Here is a 19158-nt window from a genome sequence, read left to right as displayed (position 1 = left end):
GTTAAATTTGCTGTCTTATTTTCTAATCTAATTCCCTCAGGATCGTCTGTTTTAATTAGACCACATTCCACTAAGTCGTTTTATTTTTATTGACATTCCTCTCACAACCGCTTTCCGGGATACTACCCGTTCCATTCAACTGATCTTCCAATTCGTTTGCCGTGTGTGACAGCGTTTCAACGTTCTCAGCAAACAGCTATCAGCTGTAATAGTAAAATCTAACCTTTACTGATATTGTTTAGTTGCTTCCTCTAGATCGCCTCGACTTGCTTTGTCTTTGTACTTCCGCAGTTAGTGCTCGCTTAAGGCACCATCCTTAATATAAGCTTACAATGCTCAAGTCATAACATCCAATACTGACGGGAGATTCGAATGATGAGCAACAGCCTCTGATGGGTAACGGTGCTTGGCGAATGAGCTGACACCGGGACGAGGCTAGCCACTGCACAGTACATGGGCTCTTTCCGTAGAGCAGAGAATGATGAGCACCATCAGATAAAACGAATGCAAGTCGCTGTCTGGGTGCGCTCGTCTTGTGCGTGTTTCTTGGAACGTCTCACACGCTTTCTGGCTCAGGAGACGGCTAACAAGAAGACTTGGTTGCATTCAAGGCATTGGCAGCGATTCGTTACTTGTTTTTTTTTTTTTTGTGCCCTCCCGTAAGTTAAACTTAATCTTGACGCACGTGACTCAAAGATGTTTTGATGTCCAAAGCATAAAAATTCTGCAAATACAGCAAGAGGGGTTAGGGTTTGTGATATCGTTGACTTCGAGGTCATTAGATACGGAATGCTAGGTCTGCCAGACGATAACAAGGGATGAAACGAATGTGACCTAATGATGAAAATCGTCATATTCTGTGCACAGTATCGTTACACACTGAGGTGACAAAAATCGTGGGATAGCTCCTGATATCGTATCGGATCTCCTTTTGCCCGGCGTAGTGCAGCAACATGACGTGGCATGGACTCAACAGGTCACTGGGAGTCCCCTGCAGACATACTGAATCATGCTGTCTCTATAGCCGTCCATAACTGAGACAATGTTGCCGGTGCACGATTTTGTACACGAATTGACCTCTCGATTAAGTCCCATAAATTTTCGATGCCATTCATGACGGGCGATCTGTGTGACCAAATCACTCGCTCGAATTATCCACAATGTTCTTCAAACCAGTCACCAAGAACTGTGGCCCGGTGACACGGCGCTACGTCATCCATAAAAATTCAATCGTTGTTTGGGAACATGAAGTCCATGAATGGCTGCAAATGGTCCCCTAGTGGTCAGACATAACCATTTCCACTCAATGATCCAATACATTCCAAATAAACCAAGTTCACACCATTAGGAAGCCACCACCAGCTGGCACAGTGCCTTGTTGACAACTTGGGTCCATGGCTTCGTACAGTCTGCATCATTCTCGAACCCTACCAACAGCTCTTACCAATTGAAATCGGACCTTACCTGACCACGCTACAATTTTCCAGTCGTGTAGGGTCCTACTGATATGGTCACGAAACCAAGAAAGGCTCTGCAGACTATGTTACGCTGTTAGCAAAGGTACCCGCATAGGTCGTTTGCTGCCATAGGTCACTAATGCCAAATTTCGCTCCACAGTCCTAACGGCCACACTCCTCGTATGTCCTACGTTGACTTCTGCGTTGTTTCACGCGGTGCTGTTTTTCTGTTAGCACTGACAACTCTACGCATACGCCACTGCTCTCGGTCGTTAAGTGAAGACCATCCGTCATTGCGTTGTCCGTGATGAGAGGTAATGATTGAAATTCTGAATTCACGGCACACTCTTGACACTGTAGATCTCGGAATATTGAATTCCCTAACAATTTCCGAAATAGAATGTCTAATACGTCCAGCTCCAACTACCATTCCGCGGTCAAAGTCTGTAAATTCCCTCGTGTAGCTATAATCACATCGTAAACTTTTCATATGAATCACCCGAGTGCAAATGACAGCTCTGCCAATCCACTGCATTTTATATCTTGAGTACGCGATACTACCGCCATCTGTACACATGTATGTCGCTGTGCCATGACTTTTGGTACCACAGTGTAAATGAGATTCAAGAAAGTGGATTTCAAGGTACGTGTCTGAACGAGGCTAAGAGCCGTACGTCCTACAGGCGTGGTCATTAGAGGCGGAGCACCACATCGATTTGGCACGATTTGGGTAATTAATTATATGCGATCTTCCTCCTGGAAGCCACCCGGATAGCCGCTCCTATTAGCACGCCGCTTCCGGGATTCGGCTACGTTCACGACTAGGGCCGGGGTGCTGCCCAGCCTAGCTGCCTTTTTTAGGTGGTTTCCAATATCCACCTCAGTTACACGACTCTCAAAAACAAAACGTTCGCACACCTTCATATGGATAACACTACACGCAGACAGTTGGGGTGGCGATGGGAAGGGCATGCTGTCACACCTTAAATTAACCATGCGAAATCCCATAATCATGCCGACTCCTCGTAGATGCGTGACAGTGGCGCAAGAAAAAGACCTTCCTCACTGAACTCCCGAATACACAGGACGATTCAACTGTCCTTACCTCTCTCGTTTTATGCAACACACAATGTCATATCTGGCCTCCACAAAGCACACGCGAAACTTTCATATTCTCTTGCTCACTAAACGAAGCTACTAGTCATATAGAAAAAAAGGGCAATATCTTTTAGTAGTAAATTTAATGCAGTTAAATTTTCCTTTGCGATACGTTCGCTGGAGGCCAAGATTTTAGAGACAGTCAAGAGAAACGTACAAAGGGACCATCAAACGCACCTCCACCCCACGCTCATCCCTCAGCAGTCAGAGTTTCTAGTTTGTTGTTCGTGACACTCGCACCCAACACTGTACAAAAATTTTCAACAACTCGAACTATTCTCAATGTTCGACCTTTGTGACTCTGTTGATTGAGCTGTTACGCCACCAGCATAGTCGGCTACTTCGTTAACATTATTAATTTAAACGTGCCCTGAGGGTATTGGATGAACAACGACTTTTGTAAACGTTACGCTGTAACTAGTTACGATGAAAATTCGATCCCAATTTAAACTTTACAAGCACAGTAGTGTCGTAGCCTAAAGACCAGACGAATACAACGACGTAATTGTTTATTTTGTGCCGTTAAATCACAAAATTATTAGGTAAAATTTGCACTAAAGTCAGTTTCACAATTTTTAAGCGCGCGACTAAGCTAATGGTGTAATAAGGGCAGTCAATAGAGACCAAAAAAATTCGAATGTGAAAAAAATTCGTGCATTCGCAAATATCTGTACTGTGGTAGGAGGAAGTGCCATGAGCAACGTACTAGAAATCCTGATTGGCGAGGGATGAATGTGGGATAGAGGCGCGTTCGAAGGTGACATTTGGTTGTTTTTCTTAAATAAGCGGATAACTGTTGCCTCCGTCGGGAACGTATCGCAGTACAAAATTCATCTTCATCAAATTCCCTACAAAAATACCCTGTTCATTGCTTCTGTATGACTAATAGTATGCGCTTAGAGAACGAGAGAATATGAAAATCCCTCGCCTGATTTATGAAGACCAGCTATAACATTGTGGGATGCATAAAATGACAGCGGTAGGGGCAAATGAATCACCCTACATTTAGGAAAACGACGGGAAACCTAAAACTAAATGGTCGGACCGAGACTGAATCGTGATTCTCACGCATCAACTCCAGTTTCTGAAGTAATGTAATCCCTCGTTCAGTACTCTGCGAATCAGCAACAGACTGCCATGCTTACACTTTACGGGCACCGTCTACCATGCAAAAAACCAGGAGGAAAATCGACACAGTACTAAAACATCTAACGGATCTTGGGGGATACAGAGAAATTATTCAGTCGAGTCAGTATGCATAATAAATGGAAACCTTTGCTTCAGACAGTTTTGACAAAGGGCAGAATGTGACCGCCCGACAGGTGGGAGCTAGTTTCATGAAAACTTTGAGGCTAATGTATGTTCAGATGTGGCCTTCATTAGTAACTACTTGAGGTCGATAAGTGACACTGACACTTCTAACATTCACTAACTGAGAAACCTGGCTTTGCCCGGGTATTTATTTATTCTAGTCTTCTATTAGTCCATTTCCTCCCCCCTCCTATCTCTGTCCATCTCCTACTTCCACCTTCCTCTGTCCATCTCTTTTCGCACCCTGTTTGTGTCCATATCCTCCTGTCTCTGTCCACCTTTTCCTCCCCCCCTCTCTCCCCTCTCTCTCTACCTGTCCCCTCTCTCTTTATCCACCTCCATTCCCCTATCCATAACTCCACCCTTCCCTCCCTACATCCATCTCCATCACCCCCTCTCTATGCCCACTTCCTCCATCTCACACTCTCTCTGTCCATTACCCACTCCCCTATCTTTGTCGGTCTCCTCCTCCTCCTATGTGTGCCTATTTCTTATAGGTACACATACTTGTGTGCTGTAGAACGATATAGTCTCCAGTGGTATATGGACCTATTGTCTGCGAAATATGTTGTGAATAGAATTAGTAGCAACGGAGTAATAAATTTAAACGTCTTGAATGATGGGGTAATTTTTGATGCACTCACTATTTGTGAAACCATATCTCCTGAATTAAACGTCGTACAATGTTGTCATTTTTCTAGCACTTTCGGTGACATATGTGAATACTGTTAAAAATATGTCACAAATGCAGTTAGTAGTAAAGAACAAATAAGTTGCAGCGTCATACGTCATGTGGCAGTTTTACTGCATGAACAGGGAAAATGTACTAAGCGACAAACTTTTGACCTTTTCATCATTTTTGGAGGTCGTCAGTGAGAAAAAGTTTCGTAAAGGTTTGAAATTCATTGATTGATTTATTCACTCATTGCACTGCTTTTTCCATTCTTCCCTTTGTCACTAAAAAGAAACTAACGTTCGAACCCACGACGAGTCTTGCTTTACATATCCCTACCAATTAGTAGCGCCACCAGTGGCGAATTCCAGAACATACCAAAAAGGTTTCGAATGGTCCACAATGTTCCAGAACATTCCACAACATTCGACAGCGTTCTGGAATGTTCCACGAAGATCTGGAATGTTCAGGGATGTTCCCAAACATCCTGCAATATTCCAGAATGTCCCAGACTGTTTCCGAACTTTCCCATTCCCAACCATCCCGAATCATTGTGGAACATTCTGGAATGTTGTGGAATTCTCTCGAATACTCTCGAATGTTCTAGAAATGTCTAGACGCCGAAACTTCCCACCCCGTATATCTTCAAAAGCACGCCCTTCAGGTAAAAATGTTCAAATGTGTGCGAAATCTTATGGGACTTAACTGCTGAGGTCATCAGTCCCTAAGCTTACACACTACTTAACCTAAATTATCCTAAGGACAAACACACCCATGCCGGAGGGAGGACTCGAACCTCCGCCGGGACCACCCGCACAGTCCATGACTGCAGCGCCCTTGACCGCTCGGCTAATGCCGCGCGGCCCTTCAGGTAAAAACGGGAACCTTCTTTATCGTTGTGGTGACAGAGGGCTACCACACCATATAACTCCCTCGATCGTACTGGGGCTCGTTTCTGAGCTTTAACGGCACGCACGTTGTACGCTTATTTTTATAATATATATTGATTTAGGAGTGGGACAAACCTAACTATTCTGAAAACGTGACCGTCTGCTACGTGGCTGCTCTGTAAATCAGAAAGGTGTGTTACTTGTGAGACAAGAAAACGGAAGAAGAGAGAGAGAGAAAAAATTTGAAAAAAGGATAAAGAAAGTGCAGTGCTGAAGAAGACTCCCGAGTTTCGGAGCTGTTCGTTTCTTACAAGCAGTGCATTGTACCAGACTACCACAACAGCTGTTCCAGCTCTTACACAAACGTGGTACAGGAATTACATACTTCTATGAGACATCTCGTGCACTCGTTTCTGTCAGTGTAACAGTTTGCAGACAGTTTGCATCATCGCCTCCATTGCAGTTATTTTACGGTCCCAACGCAGAGCAAGTGTAGCCACAATGTTTCTATCAATCAGTATAAGTTATCGACTTATTCAAGGAATTTTTAAGAAATATTGTTCTCTTTAAAGAAAAATAAATCACGACTGCAGCAAGATCACTCCTAGTGTTTGTGTCTGTCGGTCAAGGTCTGTACGAAAATTGTTTTGCCAAAATGCACTGAAGCAGCCAGAAACTATTAATACTGCAGCAATTGCTTTTCTTCCTCAATTGTGTAGTAAACCGGTGCTTTGCTCTTCATGCCTTGCTCCGGGCAATATTTAGTAAAGTATTCACAAACTGAGTGTTAACTGCTTGCTCCACGGTAACTACAAGTTGAAATTACTTTTCTCATTTTTAGGTTTATCGTGTTTATTAATTACGCTACAGCTATTTTTTTTTCAAAAATTCATTAAAAAGAAACGATCTTGTACCGAAAATCATTACAGATAGTAATTGTTAATGACTGCTTTGTTAGTCAATGACGATGAGTAACCAGGAGGTGAAAGATAGATTGGTTAAAGAGTTTAACATTCTGTCGACATGAAAATCGTTAGATACGGCGAACTACTTCAGATGAAGGATAGGATAGGCAAGCACCAGTGTCCTTTTTACGTGAATAATACAAGAATGCGTTCAAAGCTAGTAATAAGAATCGCGGAAAGGAATGCAATTAGCCAAGCAGCCATTTGACGAAAAGTATCAGAAATATACATTAAGCTCTCAAGTCTAACTGTGAACACGAACTGATGCTGATTATGCTTTGCAAGAAAGAGTATTGGAGTCAAGTTAAACTGCCTCCGACAATTAATCTCAACCGGTATAGGTCCAGTTTTATACTCGTGGTCTAGGAGTAGGGTTATGTTATGGTCGCCGGAGGGCCTTATATGCAGGCATCGTTTCAGAACGCGCCACACATTTGTTTGAGGAAGTTGAAGTTCCTAACCTGCCTGTTTTGTAGACTTCCGAGGGCTCCTTGTCAACGCATCTCGGATACGTTCGACGTTTTCCTCAGAAGTGCGTGGCCGACCAGTGCTCTTCCCTTTGCATAGGAAACCAACTACCAAGAATTTTGTACGCCAGTCATAAATGTGCTTGCTGAATCGATGGTGGAGTGCGCCTTGCACTTGATCAATTGGTTGACTTCGTGTAAATTCCGGGATACAAAATGATGCCTCTTGTGGCGTAATTGCCCTGTTGCTACAAACGGTGCAACTGTGTCAAAAGTTTCAACCTTTCTCTACCCTGTGACAAGCACAAGGTTTTTCTATCTTTTATAATTTGTCTGTAATAAACAACTGAAATCTGTTCTTTCTTTGAATCGCCCGCTACAGTACAAAACGATAACTGTTTACAACTTGTCACATTGGTGCAGGCAAAGTCAGAACGAACAGTTTGATATAGGATATCTGCGGTCTACCGAGCAGCGAAATCAAACTGGCCTTCAAAAGCTACCCGCGATGTTTTGAGTACCCTCTCGCTCTTTTACGCCACTGGCTCAGACAGCTATTTCGTTAACATTATAGCTTTAAGCTTTTTCGTTAGAGTAGTGAAAGAAAAAGCACTTTCGTAAGCGTTATGCATAAACTAATTACCTTTACTGTGCGATATGACCATAACACCAACAAGCCCAGTAGCTTCCTAGTAAGAAGGCCAAACAAACAAAACGAATTAAAGGTTAATTTTTGTTGCTAAAATTCACGATATTTTGAAGAAAAATTTACACAAATATCTATTTTGCATTTTGCAAGTGCAAGAACAACGGTATTTCAATATTCAACTACTATTTTAGCCAAAATCTCGCGCGGCGCACACGCGTTGTAGCTTTTGAAGGCCAGTTTGAGGCTGTTTGCCGGCTTGACAGGTCGCAGGTATCCCATACCAGTTTGTTCGCCTCGACTTCAGCTATGCCACTCCTGCACGTTGCTAACAGTTATCGTTTAGTTCTTGTATAGTTTTACAAAAAAAAGTGTTAAATTGTTTCCGAACTCCTGAAAGATACGGTTAAGTTATCTTCAAATTTTCGATGGATGCCTAAGTTCGTAGGAGTTCTCCCATTAGTTTAATAAACACAACAGATACACATAACAGAATCTTTGGTCATCAATAATACATTCTCCTTCACTAATTACAGCAGTCTGCCAATGTTGGGGCAACTTTTAAATTTCGCGATTTTAGAAATCACTTGTTTTTGAGACGAAGAACTCGTCGAGCCATGTTCGGAGCGTATTTTCATTCGGAAAGGAAGTTCTTTAAAAGTTCTTCAACAGGGAGCAGAAAGCATGAAAATCTGAGGGCGCAGGATCAGGCAAATAACGTGGGTGCGGAATGAATTCACAACCCTGTTCCTGTAGGCCTATAGTGTTTTTTGTCAGTCTAACAGAATGGGGGCGGGCTTTATCGTGGAGTAGCATCTCTCCACACAGTATTCCTTGACGTTGTTCTTGGACCGCGTCTGCAAGATGTCTCAGTTGTTGACAGTAAATGTCAGCAGTGATGGTTACACTACGGGGAACGACTTTGTAGTACACTACACCGTCGCTTTTCCACCAGATGCATAAGATTTTTTTCTTTTTTTTTTCGTGGAGGCACACGGGTCTTTTTACGTGGAGTTGCTGCCTTGTCTGGGCTCAACCGTTCCTTTGTTTTCCTTACGTCAGCATAAAGACATATTTCCGTCACTAGTAACGATACAGGAAAGTATGGTCGGTGATGCTCACGAGCCAGTTGATGACGATCCAGCAGAGAGGCATATATAAATTTATATATTTTTGCGATTTTGGCTTAGGGCATGCGGTACCCTTACACTCAATTTTTGAACCTTCCTCAATGCATGAAATGTCGCAAGATGGTAGAATGATCACTGTCCATCACATTTGCCAGTTCTTGAGAACACTGACATATATCATTGTGAATAAATGCATTTAAACGATCTTCATCAAACCCCGTCGACGCGTAAGTCGCCGAAGTGGCGTCAAATCGAAAGACCTGCACCAGGCGAACGGTCTACCCGACGGGAGGCCCTAGCCACACGACATTTCCATTTTTTATCAAACCCCGAAGGTCTTCCTAAATGTGGAGATTCAGTAAAGTCAAAACAGTCCTCCCTGAAACGAGAAAACCATTTTCATGCCTTGCTGTGTCCAATGACATTATCCCCACACAGAAGAACATGTCGGAAATGTTACGATTTCTCCACTTGGCGCTCCACTTACTCGCGTCCACAGCTCCATTTACTATCTCCAAATGACAAAACGACATTATATAAATTCAGATAGCGACAGCAACCTTCAAATAAAAATGGCACTCGATAAATAAACCTGCCGGCCGCTGGTGGCCGAGCGGTTCTGGCGCTACAGTCTGGAACCGCGCGACCGCTACGGTCGCAGGTTCGAATCCTGCCTCGGGCATGGATGTGTGTGTTGTCCTTAGGTTAGTTAGGTTTCAGTAGTTCTAAGTTCTAGGGGACTTATGACCTCAGCAGTTGAGTCCCATAGTGCTCAGAGCCATTTGATAAATAAACCCATGATGATGATGATGAGGTCCCATACTCCGAGGAGCGTAGGGGACGAAGCGGAAGACCCGCACCGCTGTACTAGGCGAGGTCCTCGAGGTGGTTTGCCATTGCCTTCCTCCGAACGTAATGGAGATGAATGATGATGATGATGAAGACACAACAACACCCAGTCATCTCGAGGCAGGAAAAATCCCTGACCCCGCAGGGAATCGAACCCGGGACCCCGTGCGCGGGAAGAGAGAACGCTATCGCTAGACCACAAGCTGCATAGCAACGAGAATACTAACATGCCAAGTAAAAACGCTACGAAAGTACGCACCAACCTAGTAGTTTTGCAACTCCACGCATCTACCTTACCAACACGGGATTCTGATGTATTAAGAATGTCTCCGCGATAAACCATCACATTACTTTCCTGTGTATGTCGCAAGGCCCACATCGGTCCGGCTTATGATTTACGTCCGTGTACAAAAATACATTAAAGCGTCATTAGCGCTCACCACAAGCGATGCAACAGTTTTCAAACCCTCAATTACTGTGTTTTTATGTCTAAAAGGTAACAAACATAGCGTCCATCCCACTGAGACTTTCTATCCATCTGAATATTTGGTTACGAAAATATCACGCTCATTCACGCTATGTTCCCACAACAGCGCGCAGTTGCCACATCTTGAATATCTCGTTCAGCTACTCAGCTACTGCAGTTTCCCCGGGTTACCTTTTCAGTTTAGTTTAAGTTGACGTAAGTAATCTACTAAAGTTTGTCTCTAGTTTCATCCAGTGTGATAATTCAGTCATTTGGAAATGTAATGTCAAAGAAAACACTAAAATTATTTCCGAAATCTATCTGAAACTCCATGATGAAAACGATTTAGAACGCGTTCAGCACGTTGGCACACCGTACCTCCATAGGCGGTAAATTACAAAAAATTTCAAATTGTGTCACACATTAGAAAGGTATTTTCATACCATAAACATTTCCATGATTTAGTTGTCGAACACATGTGGAGGTTGCTTCTTGGAGAAAGAGCTCCCTTAGTACGGCATGTAACATAGTGAGAAGTCAACGCGTGATACTGTATTGCTTCACTTTTAGCATACAAATTAAGTGCAGTCTAGCGTGGCATTCATTACACGTGAACAAGTAGGCGGAACAAACAACACAGTTCCTGTAGATTATGAGGGGCTGTTTTCTATGTTCTAAGATCATGCTCAATGACTTCTATGATCCTTTAATACATATGAAATCAACTGTGTGTCTAAGGCCAGGATCTGGAAACAAGCATCTCCTCAGAACAGACTAGTGTGATTACCACTTTGTGACAAGGCCATTTGTCTTGCTGGGGAACGTTACGTCCACCGAGAAATATCCTAGGCATTTATGAAAGGCAAGACCAACAACGCACTTTAAACTTACACGAAAACAAAGACAGGCCCCAGAGATGTTGAGGTTCATGTCCTAGTAACAACATAATGCTACCGCGAGCAGGAGTTCTCCTATAATTTGATGTTAACCCGGCAGGTGATGCAACAGATGTGGTTCAGCTGAAAATCTCTACTGGAACCGTAACGTGGCAATCTCGTTCGTGTGACAAGAGCTCACGTAAGGGTCGTCTGCTGCGAAGTCCCACTTCGAATAGCGTTCCATGAACTGCGTGCTCCGAACGATATCGGGTTTCTCCATTATTACATTTGATTTTCAAGTGCACCAGACTGCTACTTGTTGCCCTTTACAGAGTAGGCGAGCATGATATACCTAAATTCCTGGATGTCGTCGTTTATCAATTTATTTAGCGTCGTTTGTTCACTTTTATTAGATACCGATGACAACGGTACGTCAATATCTCACGAAACCTCATAGTTCCATTAAGATTAGTTCACCGCTACAATACTCGTAGATTTACCAACGACCGTTGAGAAAGTCTCTTATGCCAGCAGCGAGTCGACCTGATGGTTTCTCCCTGACCTCAGCACGTTCCATACCTCAACACGCTGCTTTCTCGCGACGCACATAAGCTCACTCCTACTGTATGTAAAGTGGTGACACTGTTACATGTTTTAGCTCTCTTTTTTATATTTACTCCCTCCTCTTAAGGCGAAACTGTTAACACTCCATTAAGCCCCGATTGGGCTGATGTCACCGTCTAATTTCGTCTTCCACGCAGTAGTAATGGCATTCCAGTAACATTCTATAGTTTAAATGTGTCTTTTCTTACGTTTTAACTCTAAGTTCGCTATGCGGTAATCAGCAAACATTACATCCGGTGACATTTTATGTTTGGCACTGTTTCTAATCTATACATATTACAAAAATGGTAGTGTGTGTGTGTGTGTGTGTGTGTGTGTGTATGTCTGTGTGTGTGTGTGTGTGTGTGTGTGTGTGTGTGTGTGTGTGTTCCACATCTCCTCCTCAACCATTGGAACGACTTCAACCAAACTTGGTATACATATCCCTTTCTGCCTGGCAACAATCATTGTGGAGGTAAGAACCATCTACCTATCATTTTTCAGGACATATGGTATCATAACCAATAAAATGCTTGAAAATCTGCTGCATCACGCATGACGTTTAAATGTATTTCTTCCGTGCTATCAACTGTATTCGCAATAAATTTCTCAGGCAGTATCCACACATGACGCTGAACGCAACTACAAAAGTATGTAGTGGTACCACTCATAGTTTAGGACATATGACTTCATAAACTCCGAGATGAGTGATAACTGCCGCACTCTTCATGACGTTTAAATTTATTACTTCTTTGCTACTAACTGTATTCGCAACATATTTCACTGATGGTATTTACATGTGCCTTTAAATTTATCTACACATGTTTGCACGACGCACAGTTCAAGAGACATAAACGTCACAAACACTGAGATAGATGGTAAAATCGCCGCAGCATGCATGAAGTTTTGATACATTTTTGCTTACTACTAAGACACTCCTACAGTCGGGTCAACTTAAGGAAATCCCTGACGCCTGGTAGCGCTTTTGGCGGCTTTCAACCGCGAAACGCAAACGGTTGTAGGCGAAAACGATAGCAGTCTATAGAGCTGTGGAGAGGCACTGCCACAGAGACGTTTACAAAATCGCATCGTAGACAAGCGAAGCAGCTGCGCCCAGCGGAGAATGGCTACCCGGGATCTTTGTATGACTGTTTCATAATACCAGAGGTGTTTTTTTTTTTTTTTTTTAATACAGGAAAATGAAATTTTGTCTATACTTCACTACAAACACGGCTCATGTTATGTTTTTGTTCCTAATAGAAAACTGGCAAAATGATTATCTGGGCATTGCCGGGTTTGTCTACTAGTACCTTATACAGAGCTTGTCCCTTTAGTAAGTAGCCATTTCAACGACAATATCTGTAAGTATTTGAAAACAACCACAAGTCGCACTTTGTATTGTTTATTTATCAGTTTGGCTCTCCTGATGGACAAATGTCATCACTTACTGCCGGACTTTAAACGTACTTTAAACGTAATTTTAAGTACCATAGTACAACCAGTTTAATTTTTAGAGCTGTCAGCGAACTTTAAATGCAGTCTTTAATGCTGTCAACTATCTTTAAACTGTATATCCTGATGATGCTCTTGTTCATTTGAAGTGCGAAACCGGTAAATAAAAATTACAAAGTGCGACTGGTGGCTGTTTTCAAAAACCTAGTTTTAACAGTCGCTCCCCCTGCGGTCAGTGCCTGCCCTTGTAAGAGAATATCTGTGTGTGATAACTGCAAAGAGCATGTAGATATAAGCGACAAGTCTGCCAACAGAAAAAAATAAATGGCAGTATGCTTCGGACACGTTATCAACTCGTAGTGACAAAATATCAGCTGAAGAAGTCGAACGACAATTCCATAGGTGGCATGACTGCAAATAGCGTGAAATCTCCGATGAGTTTATAAGTGCACTATTTTTGCTTTTTGGTTTACCACTTATTTCCATTTAAAAGCGTTTCAGTTCTACGGAGCGAAACAAAAATGAACAAGGACCAAGACAATGACTTAAATAATTATGATTGGTCATTAGTTCATAATTGTGATCTTCTCTTCTTCTTCTGCTTTTACCTTTTCCCGTTTCTGTGGTGATCGGCATTGTTATGTGGGTTGAAGCAATGTTTGTGACAGATAGTGGGCGGATGCCCTTCGTGATGTCAATACTCCCCCAACTCTCCTCCTTCTACCACTCCCTCCCCCCCTCCTCCCCATCCGGACGGAATCTGTGTACCCCATTAGGCTGCATCTAGGGCATATCTATGTTGATGTGTGAGAACGTTTTCTAACTGTTTGCACGGCTTGCATTTGAGGCGGTGTTTTCTTAGTTGTATGTGGGAAACCGCCTGAAAACACTCCAGGCTGGCCAACGTCGCGGGGCTGGCTCGCCTCCCGCTTCGATGTGCCCGGCTGTCTTGGCGGGTGACAGTTCACAATTACAATAATCTTAGCTTATTCTGTAATGACGATAAATACTCATCAGTGATTGACATTGCATAATTCAAGATAAAGCCACGAATTTAAAAGAAATCAGGCGGGTTGTCATACAACCTGTAAATGACAATTTAGCTACTGTTCCATTTCAGCAACAAAGTAAATTGTGAAGCCTTATTTACTTATGCGAAAATTCTATTATTGTCATCTGGTTCGACAACTTTCAGTACGACCATTCTTGTTATTCTTAAGTGCGGAGAGCTATCAAAAGTTATGCGTTGAGTACATCACACAGTGCATTCGATATCTTAATTAGTTTTGGTATTGCGTGACAGCAAAGTAGTCGTACAAGTAGTGAGACAAACCACAAAGGCATGCGATAGCCCACAGGAAGATGCTATATAAGGACTGTGACACCGCATTGTCACAGCCCATTTATGACCTATGACCACTGCCTCCCGCGAGATTCATTTCCGCCTGCTGTCGTTATGGGCATCAAATGCGATAAAGAAAATACACTATATAAAAAAAAGAAAAAAAGAAACGACGGACCACGAAGGAATTAACCGAATGGTGTGGAAATCGGTAGATGTGTACTTGCACGGACAAACAAATGATTACTATTTCAGAAAAACTGCGTGATTTATTCAAAAGAAAGTGCTTCACAGACTAAGTAATTCAATAACGCGTTGGTCCACCTCTGGCCCTTATGCAAGCAGTTATTCGGCTTGACATTGACTGATAGAGGTGTTGAATGTCCTACTGTGGGACACCCTACCAAATTAAGACAAACTGGTGCCTTAGATCGTCAAAACCCCGAGCTGGTTGGTGCACCCTGCCCCTAACACTCCGAACTTCCTCAACCGGGGAGAGATCCAGCGAAATTGCTGGCCTAGGTAAGGTTTTCCAAACGCGAAGAGAAGCAGAGAGAAATTCTCATCGTGTGTGGGTGGGCTTTGTCTTCCTGCGGTGTGAGCCCAGGATGGCTTGCCATGAAGGACAAAAAAGCGGGACGTAAAACATCGCCGATGTACCATTGTGTTGTTAAGGTGGCGAAAGGGTCCTGCTGTAAAATGAAACGGCACATCAGTCCATCGCCGGCCGCTGTGGCCGAGCGGTTCTACGCACTTCAGTCCGGAACCGCGCTGCTGCTACGGTCGTAGGTTCGAATCCTGCCTCGGGCATAGATGTGTGTAATGTCATTAGGTTAGTTAGGTTTAAGTAGTTCTAAGTCTACGGGACTGATGATCTCAGATGTTAAGTCCCATAGTGCTCAGAGCCATTTGAACTCCATCACACCGAGCGAGGTGGCGCAGTGGTTAGACACTGGACTCGCATTCGGGAGGACGATGGTTCAATCCCGCGTCCGGCCATCCTGATTTAGGTTTTCCGTGATTTCCCTAAATCGCTCCAGACAAATGCCGGGATGGTTCCTTTGAAAGGGCACGGCCGACTTCCTTCCCCATCCTTACCTAATCCGATGAGACCGATGACCTCGCTGTCTGGTCTCCTTCCCCAAACAACGCCCCCCCCCCCCAACCCATCCAGTTCATCACTCCTGGTTATCGGGTCGAGTAGTGGGCGACAGTGAGGTTCTTATTACTCCGCTGTCCAGGGCATCTCCAGACATGTCTCCGGATTTGGATCTCACTGAATAGAGTAGTCTTCAGTCGTGAGTTCCGCTTCGAAGGGAGCCCAGATGACCAGCGAAGACGCATCAGGAAGCGCCACAGACGGTGGTGAGGTACCAACTAGGCTGTCGCCCGTCATACGGTCCGACAACTAGGACTGGTGGTGTGGGGTGCCATTTCTTTTCATATCAGGACCCTTTGGGCAGTCTCCTGCGGCACCCTTACAGCACAGCGGGACGTCGATGATAATCTACTCCCCGTTTTCTTGTCCTTCATGGCAAGATATGGGCTTACATTCAAGGAAGATAATGCTCGCCCACACACGGCGAGAGTTTCTACTGCCTCTCTTAGTGCTTGCTGGCAAGGTCGCCGGATATTTTCCTAATTCAGAACATTTGGAGCATTATGGGCAGGGCCCTCCAACTAACTTGAGATTTTGTTGATCTAACGCACCAGTTTGTCATAATTTGGTACGATATCCCTCGGGAGGACATTCAGCGACTCTATCAATCAATGTCAAGCCAAATAACTGCTTGCATAAGGGCCAGAGGTGGACCAAGGCGTTACTGGCTTATAAATCAGCCAATTTTTCTGAAACTGTAACCATTTGTTTGTCCGTGCAAGAACACATCTACCGATATCCGTCCCATTTGTATAATTTCTTCGTTGTTTGTCTTTTTTTTTTTTTTTTCTTAAAGTGTATCGAAACGGAGCAGAGACGAATGGGGAATCACTGCAGCAGCGACACCGGCGGCAAACGAGGAAACCCACTGACATAAGCGACTTTGTAAAGATTCTTATGGCTCGGCCCCTGGGAGCGAGTACCTCGTGGTACGTGGACACACCGACGGCGACTTCATGCTGAATACTACTACACTTCTGGAAATTGAAATAAGAACACCGTGAATTCATTGTCCCAGGAAGGGGAAACTTTATTGACACATTCCTGGGGTCAGATACATCACATGATCACACTGACAGAACCACAGGCACATAGACACAGGCAACAGAGCATGCACAATGTCGGCACTAGTACAGTGTATATCCACCTTTCGCAGCAATGCAGGCTGCTATTCTCCCATGGAGACGATCGTAGAGATGCTGGATGTAGTCCTGTGGAACGGCTTGCCATGCCATTTCCACCTGGCGCCTCAGTTGGACCAGCGTTCGTGCTGGACGTGCAGACCGCGTGAGACGACGCTTCATCCAGTCCCAAACATGCTCAATGGGGGACAGATCCGGAGATCTTGCTGGCCAGGGTAGTTGACTTACACCTTCTAGAGCACGTTGGGTAGCACGGGATACATGCGGACGTGCATTGTCCTGTTGGAACAGCAAGTTCCCTTGCCGGTCTAGGAATGGAAGAACGATGGGTTCGATGACGGTTTCGATGTACCGTACACTATTCAGTGTCCCCTCGACGATCACCAGTGGTGTACGGCCAGTGTAGGAGATCGCTCCCCACACCATGATGCCGGGTGTTGGCCCTGTGTGCCTCGGTCGTATGCAGTCCTGATTGTGGCGCTCACCTGCACGGCGCCAAACACGCATACCACCATCATTGGCACCAAGGTAGAAGCGACTCTCATCGCTGAAGACGACACGTCTCCATTCGTCCCTCCATTCACGCCTGTCGCGACACCACTGGAGGCGGGCTGCACGATGTTGGGGCGTGAGCGGAAGACGGCCTAACGGTGTGCGGGACCGTAGCCCAGCTTCATGGAGACGGTTGCGAATGGTCCTCGCCGATACCCCAGGAGCAACAGTGTCCCTAATTTGCTGGGAAGTGGCGGTGCGGTCCCCTACGGCACTGCGTAGGATCCTACGGTCTTGGCGTGCATCCGTGCGTCGCTGCGGTCCGGTCCCAGGTCGACGGGCACGTGCACCTTCCGCCGACCACTGGCGACAACATCGATGTACTGTGGAGACCTCACGCCCCACGCGTTGAGCAATTCGGCGGTACGTCCACCCGGCCTCCCGCATGCCCACTATACGCCCTTGCTCAAAGTCTGTCAACTGCACATACGGTTCACGTCCACGCTGTCGCGGCATGCTACCAGTGTTAAAGACTGCGATGGAGCTCCGTATGCCACGGCAAACTGGCTGACAATGACGGCGGCGGTGCACAAATGCTGCGCAGCTAGCGCCATTCGACGGCCAACACCGCGGTTCCTAGTGTGTCCGCTGTGCCGTGCGTGTGATCATTGCTTGTACAGCCCTCTCGCAGTGTCCGGAGCAAGTATGGTGGGTCTGACACACCGGTGTCAATGTGTTCTTTTTTCCATTTCCAGGAGTGTACATTTACCATTAAAACAGTATCTGCGATAAATGCATAAAAATTAATTTTCTGTGTTTACCTTCATTCGCTTCTGACATGGGGCAATACATTCTGGCGTATTTTTGGCTCAGAAGCGGGCATTTCGAGCAACATACTAACGAACTGCTAAAGCGCCTAAACAAGTGTGTCTTTGTAATGCGAATGATGTCAGACATAGGAGATATAAATATAAAAAACTAGCATATTTTACTTATTTTTCTCTCCATTATGTCATATGGTATCATATTTTGGGGTAACTCCACAAACCGAGAAAAAATTTTTAGAGTACAGAAGGGCGTAATAACAGTAATGTGTAGTGTAAATCCAAGAACATCATGTCGAAACATATTCAAAGAATTGAGCATACTAACCACAGCTTCTCAGTATATTTATTCCTTAATGAAGCTTGTTGTAAATAATACATCTCTTTTTCCAACTAACTGCTTAGTACACAGTATCAATACCAGGAATTAGAACAATATACATACAGATTTAAAATCACTTACTCTTGCCCAGAAAGGAGTCCAGTATTCAGCAACGCATATTTTCATTAAGTTACCACCAACCATTAAGAGTTTAGTTTCAGACAAGGCATAATTTAAACATAATTTGAAAGAATTTTTAGTGGCCAATTCCTTCTATTCCATCCATGAATTTCTCAACAAGTGCAGTAGACCACTTTAATGAAAATTTATTATACTTTAATTTTTGACACACTTGGTTGTAACTACCTACTGTGTGAATGATGGAGTGTGGAAAGTAGATGTAAGTATTAAACCTGTAAATATTAGAAGTTTAATTTTAATTCATGTACGTAATTTTACTGTTTATTCACTGAGGATCATTAAAATTAATGAAACTCAAGTTTTTCTACTTACATTTTTGTAATGTGTTTATCTGACATGCTGCAGACCCAAGAGGATCCTCTCTTTTGTGGGTCTATTGAATGAATAATTAATCTACACTCCTGGAAATTGAAATAAGAACACCGTGAATTCATTGTCCCAGGAAGGGGAAACTTTATTGACACATTCCTGGGGTCAGATACATCACATGATCACACTGACAGAACCACAGGCACATAGACACAGGCAACAGAGCATGCACAATGTCGGCACTAGTACAGTGTATATCCACCTTTCGCAGCAATGCAGGCTGCTATTCTCCCATGGAGACGATCGTAGAGATGCTGGATGTAGTCCTGTGGAACGGCTTGCCATGCCATTTCCACCTGGCGCCTCAGTTGGACCAGCGTTCGTGCTGGACGTGCAGACCGCGTGAGACGACGCTTCATCCA

The sequence above is a fragment of the Schistocerca nitens genome, chromosome 1 (assembly GCF_023898315.1).
Source record: "Schistocerca nitens isolate TAMUIC-IGC-003100 chromosome 1, iqSchNite1.1, whole genome shotgun sequence".
Lineage (NCBI taxonomy): Eukaryota > Metazoa > Arthropoda > Insecta > Orthoptera > Acrididae > Schistocerca > Schistocerca nitens.
The sequence above is the reverse complement of the archived record's forward strand: the minus strand, read 5'-3'. Positions refer to the sequence as shown.